Source organism: Cervus elaphus, chromosome 6 (assembly GCF_910594005.1).
Source record: "Cervus elaphus chromosome 6, mCerEla1.1, whole genome shotgun sequence".
Lineage (NCBI taxonomy): Eukaryota > Metazoa > Chordata > Mammalia > Artiodactyla > Cervidae > Cervus > Cervus elaphus.
In genome coordinates, this window is record NC_057820.1 from 46,712,791 (window position 1) to 46,728,755 (window position 15,965).

At 47.5% G+C, this 15,965-nt stretch overlaps 1 long non-coding RNA gene across 2 annotated transcripts; it reads left to right on the forward strand.

The window, feature by feature from the left end:
- Nucleotides 1–1,232: 1,232 nt before the first annotated feature.
- LOC122696588 lies at nt 1,233–15,660 on the forward strand. 2 transcript variants are annotated; one of them, XR_006341791.1, is made up of 4 exons: nt 1,233–3,049; nt 4,255–4,399; nt 12,747–14,506; nt 15,064–15,660. It is a non-coding gene; the product is annotated as an uncharacterized LOC122696588 (long non-coding RNA). The 2 variants fall into 2 exon arrangements; XR_006341792.1 differs by having other exon boundaries at nt 1,233–2,904.
- The last annotated feature ends 305 nt before the right edge of the window (nt 15,661–15,965 follow it).

Consider the following 15,965-nt stretch of genomic DNA (forward strand, 5'->3'; position numbering starts at 1 on the left):
CCGGGGCGTCCTGCGCGAGGCCCCGCCCACGGCGCCGCTCCGCGCGCGCCGCGCCCCTGGGGTCTCTCGGAGCCAGTGCGGGGCCCCGTGAGGCGCGGGGGAAATGGGGCAGGCAGCCTGGGAGGGGGCAGCGGGGACTGCAGGCGACCGCGCAGCCAATGGCGGGCGCCGGGCGCGGGCCTAGGTCCCGCTGCGCCGACACGGGGCAGATGCTGTGGCTGTGGGATTGGGGGCGCCTCGGTTCCAGGAAGAGGGGCTGGGTCTGGGATCGGCGGTGGAGAGATGTCTGCAGCCTGTCTGCCTGCCTGCCCACAGGAGCGCCGCCCCGGTCCCGCATGAGCTTTCCTAGGCATCTGCACCCGCCCGGATGCCCAGCCCGCCGGCCTATTCCTGGCGGCCTGCGGACCTCTGGGCCCAGCCCCGCCCACCCTCGGGGAACCTGCGCCCGGGGGGCCGGGGCCGCGAGGGTGTGAGCGCTCGGGGTCTCTCGTCTAGCTGTCCAGCTGCGCGCTTGTCCACTACATTCGGAAGATATTGCCTCGGGTGCCTCTGGGGCGGCGTCCCGGGTCATAGATTTGACTACAATGGCAGTCTATTAAAGGACCCGATACCCACTCCCACTTTGACGTTGACTTTGGCGGGTTGAGGGGTGGGAAATAAAGTCACCCTTCTTGTTCTACCTCTTCTTGGCCGAGTGACAAGCTCACGTGAACACACATATGGTCTGGTGCGTGTACAGCACACCCAGAGGCAAATCTAGAAGTAATTATAGAACAAGCTTTCTAGCGCCTCACACACATCACACCTCCTCCAGGAGCTGTGAAAAGGAAAGAAACGGTTGCCCCAGCTGTCACGGGATACTGACCAGATTGGGAGGCAAACAGCATCTGAACTTAGTCTCTGGTTATGAGGAATGGCAAGATCAGTTAAGTGACTTGATGCCAGTTTGCGCTCATGAAATCCCAAGCTCCAGCCCCTCACATCCTCACCAAGGAAAGGCATCTGAATCCCCCATGCAAGCAACGTTCTGTAGCTGGAACTGCTGCACAATGTCACCAGACACTCAGGCTGACCGCTTACCCATCCCCCAATCTCACCCCATCTCCTCACTACCCCCCCTAACCTTGCCGGCCCCCAAATCTTCCAGAGGCTTTTATCCTAGAGGTATATGAGAGCAAACACCATGGCCCTGTGTCCACACCCACATTAAAGGATAAAACGTAAAAGTAAAGTAAACCAATTCCCTTATCTACACATCAGGCATCTAGTTCAACTCCCCCTTCCAACCTTGACTTCACTGACCAGGTATGTGACAGAATTTATGATGCTGACCCAGTTCAGACGCTGAGATGAACTCTCTGGCCTGTCACGGTTTAGGTGTTTGCAGGAACTCAAGGACAAAAAAGGAGAGTAATCTCAAGTTGCTTGGCAGCAAGTCTGCTAGAAAAGGCAACATAATTAGCAAGACCTTAGCCATAAATATAAGGAAAGATTGGCTTCTAGGGAGGTATCAAGAATGACAGAAATTCAGCCATTTGAGTCTGAAGGGAAAAGATATATCCAAAATGCACTGTGTTTTTCTGTATGGTTTAACTCAAACTTGAATTTTGCTGTTCATAGACACTCCAAAGAAATGTGCCTTTTTTTTTTTTTGCCATAAAATCAAATTTAGGGAGACTGTAATTACAGGTAACCATGTACTTTTCAACCCACTCCCCCTCCAAAAAAAGGCAATAGTTCTATCATGCTTACATGGTAAAATAATTGTGTACTCTATGAAGTTTTTGTTTCACTGTTTTTTATACACACAGAGAGAGAGCCATATAAAAGTTGTCAAGGGGAAATTTGCTTTGATTCATTTTAGCTTCTGGAGCTTGATTTTTCAGTACCATGAGCCTGTACCAAGCCTATGATTTTTCTGTCTGAAACACAAAGGCTGAATTTGGTATTCTTATTTTAGGTCTAAACGATCTGACTGTGCTTTAAAGAACACAGGAAGGAAAGGAAGAAGAAAAAGATGGGGGAAAGCTCTTCAGATTCCAAATATCAAGCAAAGAGCCTGCCTACCTCCACCCGACCCTGCCTCAGACCATGACACTGGGAGTTACCCCTTCTCAGAAACACATAGAATTAATATCAACAAAGAGGAAGGAGCAGGAGAATTGATGTACCTTGAAGGCTTGTTTTATTCCAGGCTTCAGGTTAGGGATTTAACAAGCAAAAATCTCCTTTTTCCTTCGTGATGGTCCTGAAAGGTAGATGCCATCATTACTTCCCATTGCAGTTTTCTGTTGCTGCTTAGCAAACCACCCCCAGCCTTCATGTCTCACAGTTCTGTGGTTGACTGTGCTCAGCTTGGTGGTTCTCCCTTGGGGTATCTCGTGTTGTTGCAGTCAGATAGCAGCTGGGCTGGAGTCATCTGAAGCCTCATCTGGGCTGGATGTCTGAAATGGCTTCTTCACTGACATCTCTGCGTTTCAGCTGACATGGCTGAAACAGCTGGGGACTGGCCAGTATCTCTGTCTTCCTCTCAGTGTGGTTAGCTCAGGCTCACTCACAGCATGGCGGTGGCTTCCTTTAGCAGGAGTGTTCTAAGGAAGGAAGCAGAAGCTGTTGATCTCTTAAGGCCTGTGCACGGCAACTGGCACGGCATCACTTCAGCTATATTGGTCAGTCCCAGAACCCACCCAGGTTCGGGCACAAGGGGAACAGATCCTCCTTCCTGAAAAGCAGACATTGACATCCTCACCAGCTTTCCAAACATCTGATCCATTGCTCCTAAGCCTTCCATGGTATTCGGAAAAGACTAAAGGACTGAACAAGAGAAAAGGAAAGGTGCTTGCCTAAAGGAACAAGAAACACCCACTGGAGGCGAGTCTCCTGCATCTTCACTGAGGATGACTTGTAAGAGCCTTTCAATCATTCTATTTTAAAAATTAAGAAGAACCATGGCTCAGAAGCAGCATCTGGATGAAAGAGGGGAGAGAATTCATTTTGAGCTACTCATTTTCTAAGAGCTTTCTGAGGGTGGAAATAGCACCAGATGGAAGTAAGTGTATAGAGGGTTTTCGCCCAATGGCCCTGTGCACTGTGTTGAATGTCTTGCAGTTCTGTGCATTCCACTGCAGGGAGTCATGCCCGGTACACAGTGGGGGCACAATGATTTTTTTAAATTGTCAACCTTCTCTTTAGCAGAGGCTGGACTGAAAGAATAACTCAGCTCAAGAGACAAAAGAGGGAAGGCAGATTGGAAATCAAATAAAAAGGATACATGCACACATACACATACCTCTCGCCATTAGAAAGATTACCTATTGACCAGAACAATATAACATTGAAAAACGTTAAGATCTTTAAGTTCCTCAAATGGGCCTTCCCTCCCCTCTACATACCTTGGTTAGTTTCTATGGTAGCGAATGACCCACACTCCCCACCCCCCTTTCCACACTCAGGGAGAAAGAAGAACTAGTGTTCTGCAATTATAATCCCTTGCTGCTCTACCAGATTTTATCTTTCTTATTCTGGAAGATTTCCTCCACTCTCTTTCTCTACTTCAATATAGTGTGTAAAGTGAAGGTAAGAGAAAAAGGGGAGATAATCCTCCTTGTCCTTCAGGGCAAAACTGGAGATTTTCTTCTCCTCTCAATGATTTATATCTTAAAGCCTAAGTTGTTTTTTTCTGACAACATAGAACACCTATTTGATAAGTAATCTGATGACAGTGGGGCTTCCCAGGTGGCGCTAGTGGTAAGGAACCCGCCTGCCAATGCAAGAGACATAAGAGATGCGGGTTCAATCCCTGGGTCAGGAAGATCCCCTGGAGAAGGGAATGGCAACCCACTTCAATATTCTTGCCTGGAGAATCCCATGAACAGAAGAGCCTGGCAGGCTACAGTCCATAGGGTTGCAAAGAGTCAAACATGACTGAAGCAGCTCAGCACACACACACTGATGACAATACTCAGAATATATTCAAGTTTTAAATATTACTTGGAGCAGCTAGTGAATTTCCACTGTGTTTTCATGGAAAGTAAGAAAACTCACAGGGTGCATTTTCCCAAAGGCTTTTAAAACATTGAGCATTAGGAACTGACTGCATTAGTTCCTAATTATTAGGACTGCATATTATTAGTTCCAGGACTGCATTATCAATAAAGCCATGATTCGGGCTCCCTTAGTTAAATGAAAAGTCTTGCAATATTGGCACTGGACACTTAATTTTCTCTGAGATCGTTTTCTTCTTCTTTTCCCCAGTGCAAAGAATCCTGTAAGCATGCAAGGATCCTGCCCCTTCTCTCTCCAACCCATCATTTGCCCAGAAGACTAAGGAGCGAAGAGGAATAAGAATTGGTCCTGCAGGAGTGATGCTCTTGGGATATTGCCAGGATTCTAAGATCAGGTGATAAACATAAGAAGAAACGGTTCAGAAAGAATCTGACAATTGAGCCAATTGTTTAGTAGAATCATTGGTTCCAAATTCCTAAGCAGATTGGACACACCTAATATTTGCCCTCTAACTTTTCTTAGGGTGCTTAAAAGGTCACCTCAGAACACTATAGTCATCCTTATTTGTCTTTGCAGAGAAAGCAAAACCTCTCCCCACAGCCTCAGCTTCTAAGCATAAGGTGAGAAGCTAAAAGGAAATTAAAACTTCATAAATATCCACCCATGTTATGAGAGAACAAACTTCTACTTCCCTTCATTCCAAGATCACCTATACGGTGGAATTAACAGGACTGAAGTCTTGTTTGGGGCCAAAGCTACTGATTCTCACTGCTTTAATTAGCTCTCAAAATCACAGGAACCATCAAATACTTTCTAAGCCCTAATTAGCATCTCTGGCTCAGGCCATTCAGGAGTGTCTAAAATATCGCAGGTCATACTGTGAATTGTAGAAATGGGGCCCCAGGTTAGCCGAGATAGGTAAGTTACTTGGTTCATGAAATATAAATCATGATGTGATCATTTCTTAAACAAGCTTGAAATTCAGTCACTGCCAAAAAATAAGAAAACATTTTCATTCCAACAGAACTCTGTGAGAGGTTAGGATTTGCACCAAGATATTTGCCTTGTTAATGCATCTCCCTTCTGATTAAAAAAGAAAATGGATAGCAGATGAGAAAAACGTGATGCGATCGCTTTTAGGAAATGCACAAATGACTCATGTACTCACTTGATTTGACAAGGGTACTGGTTTCTATATAAAGAAGCAACCTAGTCCCAAAATAGAGCTTCACACAGCAGAATGTAGCTCAGAGAGGAATTACACATTCCAAGCCTGAGGAACATGAAGCTTGGTATGCTGGGCCATCTCTGCCGGGAATGTTGTGTGAAGTCCATTATTAATTCATGTGGAATGTAAAGCTAGCCGCTCCATGACCTTAGCGTTTGTCAAGCTAGGAGAACTCCAGTGTAGCCTGAGACAATTCTTACCTTGCTCTAAAAGCAAACAACGACTGAATTTTTTTTTTCTTTTGCAGAGAATATGTGGTGGTGGTTTAGTCGCTAAGTCGTGTCTGACTCTTTGCACCCTGTGGACTGTGGCCCGCCTCTCCTCTGTCCATAGGACTCTCCAGACAAGGATACTGGAGTGGGCCACCATGCCCTCTTCCAGGGGCTCTTCCAGGCCCAGGAATTGAACCTGGATCTCTTGCACTGCAGGCAGATTCTTTACCAACTGAGCCACCAGGGAAGCACCTAAAGAATGTGTACTCCCATATTAACTAAAAAACATGTTTAGCTCAACAGTAAATAAATTATAACAGTTTTTGTGCCGTATATACATTGAATATCCATTGAGATTAGGCATGTGAAAATGCTCTGTAAATTATAAAGGTTTAATACTTTTATATCTTCATGATGAGAATGAAGCAGAGTAATTTTCCAGCCTGGATCATCCCATAATCAGTTGTTGGGAAGTAGTCCATTGACAATGCGCTTTCCAGGTAGTGCTGGTGGTGAAGAATCCACCTACCAATATAGGAGACATAAGAGATGCAGCCTGCATCCCTGGGTCAGGAAGACACCTGGAGGAGGGCATGGCAACCCACTCCAGTATTCTCACCTGGAGAATCCCATGGACAGAGGAGCCTGGTGGGCTACAGTCCATGGGGTCGCAAAGAGTCAGACACGACTGAAGCGACTTAGCACACACAAGTCTATTTACATTTCAGTGAAATTCTCCCTCAAATCCCTCTTTACCTGGGCCTAAATGTGGAGATGGGCTGCAAAGAGCGAGGCTGAATAAAGCCTTTCTTGTGTTTATTTGTCAAAACATCCAGCCAAGGCATTCCTCTCTCCCTATCTGAAGACAAGAGGTGGAATCATGTCTTTTGGACCAGCCAGTATACTGCTTATCAAGCAGACCCACTCTGACTCTAGGGCAGAATGTGGCGGCTCCCTGAGGTCATGGCACTCACCCAGCCCAAGAGCATGTGGAGAGCGATTTCCAGGCAGCTGTGCTGTACAGTGGCCCGCCCAGGGATTCCTCACATCGGCCAAGCAGCATCATCAAGGAGCCCTAAGCAGCTTCTCCCTCGTTATTGTAAAATAGCCTTGACCTACAGGAGGCCCTTCCGTGGCATGACCTGTCCTGCTCCTCCATCCTTCCTCCCCAGTTCACCCGGCGGGCCCAGGGCCACTGGAATATGCCGCAGCGTGCTGTATCCTTCACCCTTCATACTACACTCTTTGCTTGTTTGTTGTCCAGCTCTCCACTCCAGAGTGTAAGCCCCACGCAGTAGAGATATGTTGCTCCGTCTCCAGAACCCAGAAGCAGGCGCGTCGCACGTGCTCCCACTTACTCATCTCTGTGCTCAGTCGCTCAGTCGTGTCCGCCTCTTTGCAATCCCATGGACTGTGGCCCGCCAGGCTCCTCTGTCCAGAGGGTCCTCCGGGGAAGAATACTGGAGTGAGTTGCCATGCCCTCCTCCAGGGGCTCTTCCCAGCCCAGGGATTGGACCTGGGTCTCCTGCATTGCAGGTGGACTCTTTACATCTGAAGCACCAAGGAAGCCCACTAACCCTTATAGGTATTGTGAAAAGTGAACAGATGAAAGAATCTGTGCATTTTCTATGGACTGAGAAAGGAGGTGAAGAGAGCCTGGGACGCTAGAACTGTGGATGGGAATGGTGGGGGGAGTCAGGACCAGAGTGGGCACAGAAAACGGAGTGGGGAGAACACAGATGGAGAAGGCGTCAGAGGTGAGGCAGGCTCCCCGCCTGCTCCTGGCTCTGACTCAGCCTTGGCTCACTGTTTCCACTGATGCCAGGAGACGGACCAAGAGGGTGGCTTTGGACTAAGAGGATGGCTTTGCAGTCAGAGGTTCCTGTCAGGTGGAGAAGATGGAGAGGGTGCTACGGCTGGCTGACTAGGGGCTTGGGAAGCAGAATTGAGGCCAATGGCCCAGACTCGGGGAGAGGACGAGGAAATGACAGGAGGTGGTGAGGATAGCTCAAGGAGAACATAACAGGCAAGTCAAATCCACTGAAACGCTTCAGAATCCAAAGGACCAGCTAAAAAGAGAACAGGAATATGGGGGGTGTGGCTCAAGCAACAACATTCCACGCAGGTAAGAAGAAGCAGAGAAAGGGGTATGGCATCTCAGGGAGCTAAGGGGGTGAGTTTATCTGGGATTTGGATGGGCAGGTGATGCTGGAATCTACATGGGCAGGTTGGCTGTGAGGAGGGAGAGAGTAATGATGAGTGACTCTAGGACCTTCCCGGCGGCCAGTCCCTGTGCTACACAGCCAGCCTCCAGTCTGTACAGAGACAGGCAGGCTGGACCATAAGCTCACAGGGGCCAGGACTGTATTCTCTGTGCCTGGCAAGTGTCTGGCACAAACTGGTGGTGGTTGAGTTGCTAAGTCGTTGGACTGTAAACCACCAATCTCCTCTATCCATGGGATTTCCCAGGCAAAAACACTGGAGTGGGTTGCCATTTCTTTCTCCAGGGGATCTTCCCAACCCAGCAATCAAACCTGGATCTCTTGCATTGCAGGCAAAGTCCTTATCAACTGAGCCACTGGGGAAGCAGGTCTCGGTAAATAGTTGCTGATTAAAATTAATGACTAGAGGAGATTTTTGTGCAGGAACAGGTCCGATGTGGCTTTCTATTGTTTATTGTCTCGTGTGGGTCTTAGCTTGGTCCTAAGGGGACTTATGTGCCTTCCCTGACAATGATAATCAATACTGATTAGGCATAGGCCACATCACAGGCACTGTTCCAAGTGCCCCATATGTATTGAGTCAGTTAATTGTCTCCACAAACCCACAAGACAAGGCTAATACTGCTGTCTCCTTGTTTAACGACAGGCCCAGAAAAGCTCAGCGGTTTGCTCAAGATGACATAGGTAAAAAGTGGGAAAGCCGACGTCTGAACCCGGACAGTCTGGCTCCAGAGCCCCGCCACCCACAGCCTGCTGCCCACCGCTCAGCACTGTCCCACCGCCCCGGGGCCAAGTCCCCTCTATCCTCAGCCTTCATCGTGCTTGTTCATCTTCTGTGAAACTTGCAGGTGGAGGGGCTTTGTATTTGGAAGGGAAGATGTGAAATGCAAGGATGAGAGGGCAGCTGACTGGGGAAAGACTGGAGTCCCAAGTTCTGTGTGTGTTTGCTGTGTGGTGTAGCAGGAGTTGCAGCTGTTAAAATGACTTCTCATATGTATTTAAAAATGCCTTCTCATATAACCCACCAGGGTAAGAGCATTCCCCAGATACAGCTACAGGGCTGAGATGTGACCAGGGTGTTACTGTGTCAGTTTAGGATCAGAGCCCAGAAAGTCAAGGATTGGTTCATCAGAAAAGCAACAACAAAACAAACACTTTCAGCTTATTCCCAGGGTGGGAAGAGGAAAGAGTATCACTTCTTAAATTTAACTTAAGCATTCAGTTCAACTATCTCTTCGTTTTGCCCAGAAGTCTCCAGGTCTGAAAAAGAGACTATAGTCAGCCCTTCACAACTATGGGTGCAAAACCCACAGAAACGGAGGGAAGACTTAGCATCTGTGGATTTTGGCCACTGAGGGGCCTGCTGAAACCTATGTCCCACCGGTACTGGGGGACTGAGTACTTAGAAATGGGTCGATGGAGTAAAATTCCATGTAACCCCAACTGTAAGCCAGGTACTCTGCTTAAGGTACTTTAAAAAAGGAAAAGTGGCATTCGTCTATTTCTTTTTCCACCTCCTGTCCTTCTATTATATAACATCAACCCTATTCAGAGCAGAGAGAATGCCTCACAATAGGCCCGGTGCTCAGTGACCAGAAGCACATTTGCTGAACACTGGTGGCTTTTGACAAATGCCGCAGCCCCACTTGAGGGTTTAGTCATTCATAGGCCCTCTGATTGCTTCATATGTTCTTCCCATGTGACCATTATGTACAGGTAACAGGCTTCAGCAGGGGTTCAGGGGAGAGGATTCTAGTTTGTTCTGCATCCCTGGCAAACATACGTTCAATTGTCCTCAACAACGTGATGCTGAAAGTTTGGAAAAACTGGTGCTCTTTCAAATGTTAACAGAAGAAGATACATCAGACATACTAGGTATTTAAATTTACTTGTTTAAACTGTCATGTGTGGGGGGCCATGTGAAGGTCACTGAAATAATTTGGCATGATTCCTGCTCCCAGGGAATGTGTAGTCTGGTTAGGGAGGCCAGATTTACAGAGGGAAGAATGGGTGATATATTGTGATGCATACAAAGAGTGTCAAGTTGTACTTAAGGAGAAAGAGGAAGATCAATAGGGCTGGAGTGGCCAGAGGAGGCGGCTTAGGAGAGCTGAACGTGGAGCTGGACGTTGAGGGGTGAGTGAGCCTTGGATAAGAGAGCGCATTTAAAGGAGGAATGAATGTGGCATCGTGGAGAGGGGTAGAAGAGGCTGCCCTGATAAAGGAACTGTGTCGGTCTGGAGTGGGAACTCGGCCTGGGTGAGTAAGATGTAGCCAGAAGGTGGAGGCATTTGGAAGCTGGCAGGCAGGGCAGCTTGTTTTGGGGCCCAAACCCAGCAGGGAGCCCCACGGTCCCACAGGCACACGGCGCTAGGACAGTGGGAGTTAGGGAAGCAAAGGGAATGAGAGAGGAAACTTGGAGACCGCAGTCGCCGTCTGCAACGGACCAGAGGATGGCCACCTACTGCATCACCCAGGGCCTCCACTCAGTGCGGCCCCGACAGGGAGGAAATCCAAAACAGAGGAGCTTATGTGCACGTATCGTGGATTCACTGCGCTGGAGACCTGACCCTGACACAGCACTCCAGAGCAACCATACCCCAATAAACATTAATAAAATAAAAGAGTGTCACCTTAAAAAATAGAGAACAATATTAGCAGAAAAAAGCGACCATGGTTTAATGGCTAGCTTGAATTATAGTCCATTTCTGACATTTATTTTTCCGTAAGAAACAAAGAATCTAAAACCACTGATACTGGTGCCTTGACAGTCCACAAAAGTCCACATGCAGGATCAAGCAGGAATAAAAGAGAGATGGGGAGAGGGGTACAGGCCAGGAACCCTGAAGAGTTCACTGCTGGAGTGGAACTTGTCCGGAAGTTAAAACAAGCAATCACATTTCTTAAATGGAAAGCAGCTAGGCGTGGGAACAGGATTAATCTAGAGGCTGATGCCATCCAGTCAATATTTACGAATAGAATTTTAGTGAAAAGGAGAACCTTGGGTATTAAAGGAGAGAGGCCAGAGCACGGCCAACCAAGATTTCTTTCATTCATTCATTCATCTATTCATCAGCAAAATATATTGAATGTAGTCACTGAGTTGCCTGATTCCAGAGAGCCCGTTCACACTGTTTTCCATATAAATGGCACCACAGAGCACCATGTAGAATAAATATAAATGGGGCCCCTGGAGCTGTGCATCAAGGTAGCCTGGATTGCATTGCTCCCACGTGTCAGGCCCTGTCGTAGGTGCAGAAGAGTTAGGTTCCGGGTCAAATCTACGGATGTTTGCTTTGTTTGTTTTTTTCTTTTTGGCTGCATCACACAGCATGTGGGATCTTAGTTCCCCAACCAGGGATCAAACCTGTGTCTCTTGCATTAGAAGCTCAGAGTCTTAACCACTGGACTGTCAGGAAGTCTCCTGGGGTCAAATATAAGAATAGGAACAGCCAAGGCTGAGGGTTGAAAGGGCATAGAAAAGAGAGTAAGATATGCATGTGTATGTTGTGTTTAGTCATTAGTCATGTCTGACTTTTTCTTTTTAAATATGTAACTAGGAAGGAGGTCACTGCCAAGGGAATGGTGTTACCTAAGAGTTACTTTTGATTAGAGTTTTTTTTCATTTATTTTTATTAGTTGGAGGCTAATTACTTTACAATATTGTAGTGGTTTTTGCCACACACTGACATGAATCAGCCCATATCTGACTTTTTTGCGACTCCATGGACTGTAGCCCGCCAAGCTCCTCTGTCCATGGAATTCTCTAGGCAAGAATACTGGAGTGGGTTGCCATTCCCTTCTCCAGGGGATATTCCCGACCCAGGGATCAAACCCAGGTCTCCTGCATTTCAGGCAGATTCTGATATTGTCTGATCCGCCAGGGAAACCCTGTAGATAAGCATGTAGACATCCCCAAAGCAAATCCTGCCGGATCCCAGGGATCAGGTCTTGTTTGTGCCCACTCATTCCTGTCCTCCCATTAGAATAGATGTGAGGAAAACTGCAGGCAGAGAGGTGCTGAAGAAGGAGAGGTGAAAATTAAAGCATATTTATAGACAAATGCTAGATTAAAAAGTTGCCTCCGCTAATCCCCCAGGGTGTTGCCTTCCTTTGGTGATGAAAGGTCAGTGTGAGCGCAAACAGATCCAGCCCCTCTGGAGACAGACCAGACACCTGAAATGACTTGATTCTCTAGGCTGTGCTGTGGAACAAATGGCTTTACTCCCTCTGAAAGGCCTCTGACGAAGAAAAACAACAAACCTGTTATGATACCTTTCTCTCTACCTCATTAAACACTTACTTGAGTGAGAAAACTGAAGTCAGTAAAAATTTGTGGACTTCTCTGCCCTCATTTCTACAAAACTTCAACTTTTCCTTCTCATCAGCTGCGTGAGTTATTGAACTTGCGCTAACAGTCACAAGCGGGGGTACCAGGGAGGAGGGGGGCGGGCACAGGATGCTTTGAGGAAGTGGATATTAGTGTCCCAATGATGGTTTATATAGTAGGAAACTGGCTTAATGTCACAGCGGATGTCTGATTGCTTACAATGATTAAGAGTGATTTCCATAGAAAGCTTGAGTCAGCAAAGCAATGGAAAAGCTGAGTCTTTTCCATGGAAAGCCTCTGCTCACAGCTGTCTCTCACTCAAACCGAAATCCCTCAGTCCTGAGGTCATTGCTGGAGATGGGGTCATCACGGTGTCAGTCCATGATGCTGAAGAATAATCCATGATGTTTAGCTGAGAGAGCAGGGCTGGTCTCAGCTATGGAGCAAAGGAGCAAGGCTAGTGGAACGGTTTTCATCTTATCTAGGGAGGATAGGAGAAGAAGCTTTCTTTTCAAAGTAGTCAGGATACTTTCTACAGGAAAAAAAAAATGACAGAAACTCCATTTAAACTGGCTTAAGGATCAAAATGAAATTTCTAAGCTTGTGTAACTGCATAGAAAATCCAAAGGTAGACTTGGGGGGTGGGGGTTCAAGTATAGCTGAACACGTGGGTTTATAGGCTGCAACAGTGTTCGTAAGTCCACAGGTCCCAGGCCGGCTTCTCCTATCCTGCCTGTTCTCTTCTCCAGGCAGGCTCTAGCCACGTGACTTTCCTTGGAGGCTCCAGGCTGAGATCGGCCACGCCATGTGCAACTCTCAGCTCAAAGAGACAACCTCTCTCCCAGCGTCTCCAGCAAGAGTTCCAGGATTGAGTCTCATTGGCCTGGCGTGGGTTATATTCTCAACCCAAAGGCGATCATATCGGCCAAGAGGATAGCAAATGATGATTGATCAGGTGTAGATCACATGCCCAGCCCTGGAGCAGAGCAGGTGAGGTCTGGATTCCCCCCTGATGGCTGGGACCAGGAGTGAAAACAGGTTGCTCATCATTAGGAAATGAATGCCAGGCAGGTCAAAGAGCAGATCTCCAGCTCATGCCCCCCTCACGTGTAAACGAACAGTCTCTTCTGGGGTCTTAGCTGACTCGTGTGGGTCCTGGAATAGAGCAGGCCCTTCCTGGGCCCGGGGACGCTGCCTTAGGCTCCTTGAGAGCTTCGCACTTCTCTCGTTCCCTTTTAGTGTATCTCTCTGGAACACAGAAAAATGGGCTTTAAACGGCATTTCTGAAAGGGCCTTCATCTCCAACGACTGGCCCACGCGCACTGGACAATCAGAACATCAAGGGGAGGGTGGCGGGGAAGGCAGAGATATTTGTATCTCCAGGTCTAAGTTCCAGCTGTACCACCTGCTTCCCATGTGCTCTTGGACAGGGTAATCAAAGGAATTACTCCCTACCTCAAAGACTGGTGAGGCTGTGAATACTTGAAATTACGAGAAAGCACTTGATAGACTATCAGTAGTTATGGTAATAGCTGTGTGTCAGTACATACATTATATTTCTTGCTTTTTAAATTTGTATTTATTTGGCCATGCTTTTAATATATAAATAAGTAATTTATTTATATAATTAATAGACAAATATTTATTGATCGGGTTTTTGTTGCTGCATGGGATTTTCTCTGGTTGAGGCAAGCAGGGGCTCCTCTCTGACTGTGGCACACGGGCTTCTCCTTGCGATGGCTTCTCTGCTTGCAGAGCACAGCCTCAAGAGTCGTGGCACTGGGCTTACTTGCTTCAGGGCCTGTGGATCTTCCCAGGCCAGGGACTGAACCCATGTCTCCTGCATGGCAGGCGGATTCTTTACCACTGAGCCACCAGGGAAGCCCTATTTCTTACATTTTAAAGTAAAGAGAAATGAGTCCTGGAGAGGCTAAGAAACTTAGTCACAGTTACCCAGTTGGTAGAGTTGAGCTTTGAATCCCGGTCTTTGTCACCCCAAAGCCTACATTTTGTCCACCATGCAGATGGTGGCAGACACCTCAGATTGCCTCCAGAAACTATCCCTTTCCCTCATCATTCTTTCTTCCTAACCAGCAAGACCCTATTTTGCTCTGGGTAGAAATGGGCCTAGCTCTTCATCATGCCTCATGATTGGTCTAGGCTAACCCTAACTCTCCCGTTTCCCTCTACAGAATATTTACTTCCCCAGGCTCCTTTACCACAAGAAGTGACCAGTGAGATATAAAGGGGGGGTCTTCTGAGGGAGGTTTTGGGAATCACCTTCTACCTAGTTAAAAAGAAACACGGCTTCTTCCTTCCCCATTCTCTTCTGCTTGGACCACTTGTGTGGAGACATATGCCTGGAGCCATTGCACCCATCTTGTGATCATAAGGTAACAAGCACAAGGATAAAAAGTCAACTCGATGGCGATACAGAAGCCTAGCTCTTTGTGGACACCTTTGAGTCAGTGAAAAAAAATGAATGAACTCACCTCCTTCCAGACTTTCTGTAAGTAAATAGTATTAAACGTTCTTTCATTCTAAGTGATTGCTGTCAAATGAGATTAAAACTGGTACAGCCCCTAGTTTTAGTTTGAACCAGAAGAGTAAGGTAATTCTCTCTGCACTTCATTTTTCCCTTCTATAAAATAAGGCTGTTGGAGTAGAACATATCTAAGGTCTCTTCTTCACTGTAGTGGAGAAGGAAATGGCAACCCACTCCAGTAATCTTGCCTGGATATTACCCCATGGACAGAGGAGCCTGGCAGGCTACAGTCCATGGGGTTGCAAAGAGTCAGACACGACTGAGCACACACATACTCATGACTCTAAGATTCCCTCATTCTGTGACTACCTCTGAACCCAGGCTGTTAGGGGACCCTATAGGCCATTCAGTCCAACTAAAGAAAAGGGCCCCAAAGGAGTAGCATGTGGGGGTATCTTGAAGGCCTTGGCCTGAAGGGACATATTGTACAACTTGGCTTAGAGGGCCTAGTACTACTTTGGCTGAATTCACAGACCTGCTTTATTGAGGAGTGACACCGGAAATATTTATCACTCTTACAGGACAAAATCTGATCCATGAGAAGGGACCCAGGCTGCCCCACAGTGCATGTGGGATGGCCGTCCGCCCAGACTGAAGTGCAGCTGCCCTTTCGCTTTCCTGCTTTCCACCCCTGCCAAGGTTTATCTCCCAGCAGTGATTACTATCTGTGCCCAGTGGAGCTCCTACCACCGTCTGGAGCCACCAGAGACACCTTGGTCTTGTGGTTTGCCAGAAGAGTGACTTCCGCCACCATTAGAGCCAGGGTTTCTGCCTCTGACATCTTGGTCGTTTCCTGAAACAAAATTTGAAGGTTAATCGTAATTGACCAAGGAAGGGCATTGTGGGTTCTGCCACCTCCCTCATTCCCACATTATTTACCTTCTCCACCAGGGCTGTCACCAAGGCCACCGTAACCACTGAAGTTTTTGCCCATCAATAAAGTGGATTCTATTACAGTATCACTCAGCCTTCTTATTTACTTCTATACTGTTCAACTAATCTCTTGAGAGGAGTTCTTTGGTGTCTAACTTAGCCAGGTTGGCAGGCCGTCAAGAGCCTTCTCTTGAGAAAAGCTTATTTGGCTCGCCTTGAAGTTTGCTTGTCCATCCACCTTCAGTGGCCTTGCATGCTTGGCTGCTTCTCCTTCTACCATGGGGGCCTGCTGACAAATGCAATGTCTCCGGAGGGATTGGTGCCTGCCTCTTCCAACACCTCGCAGTTGGTGAACATTCCCCGTTGTTCCCAAAGCTCCTCAGGCTCCCGTAGTTCATCTCCAAGTTCAAGTCCCCAGTGAGGAGCTTCTGTAGCCATGGGACTTCAATATGATAGTTCTTACAGCAGACACTGCCACCACCCTCCTCAGGGACATCCACAACAGAAAGAAGCTGATCCAGACCAGACCCCAGAATTTCTTGTTTTCTGA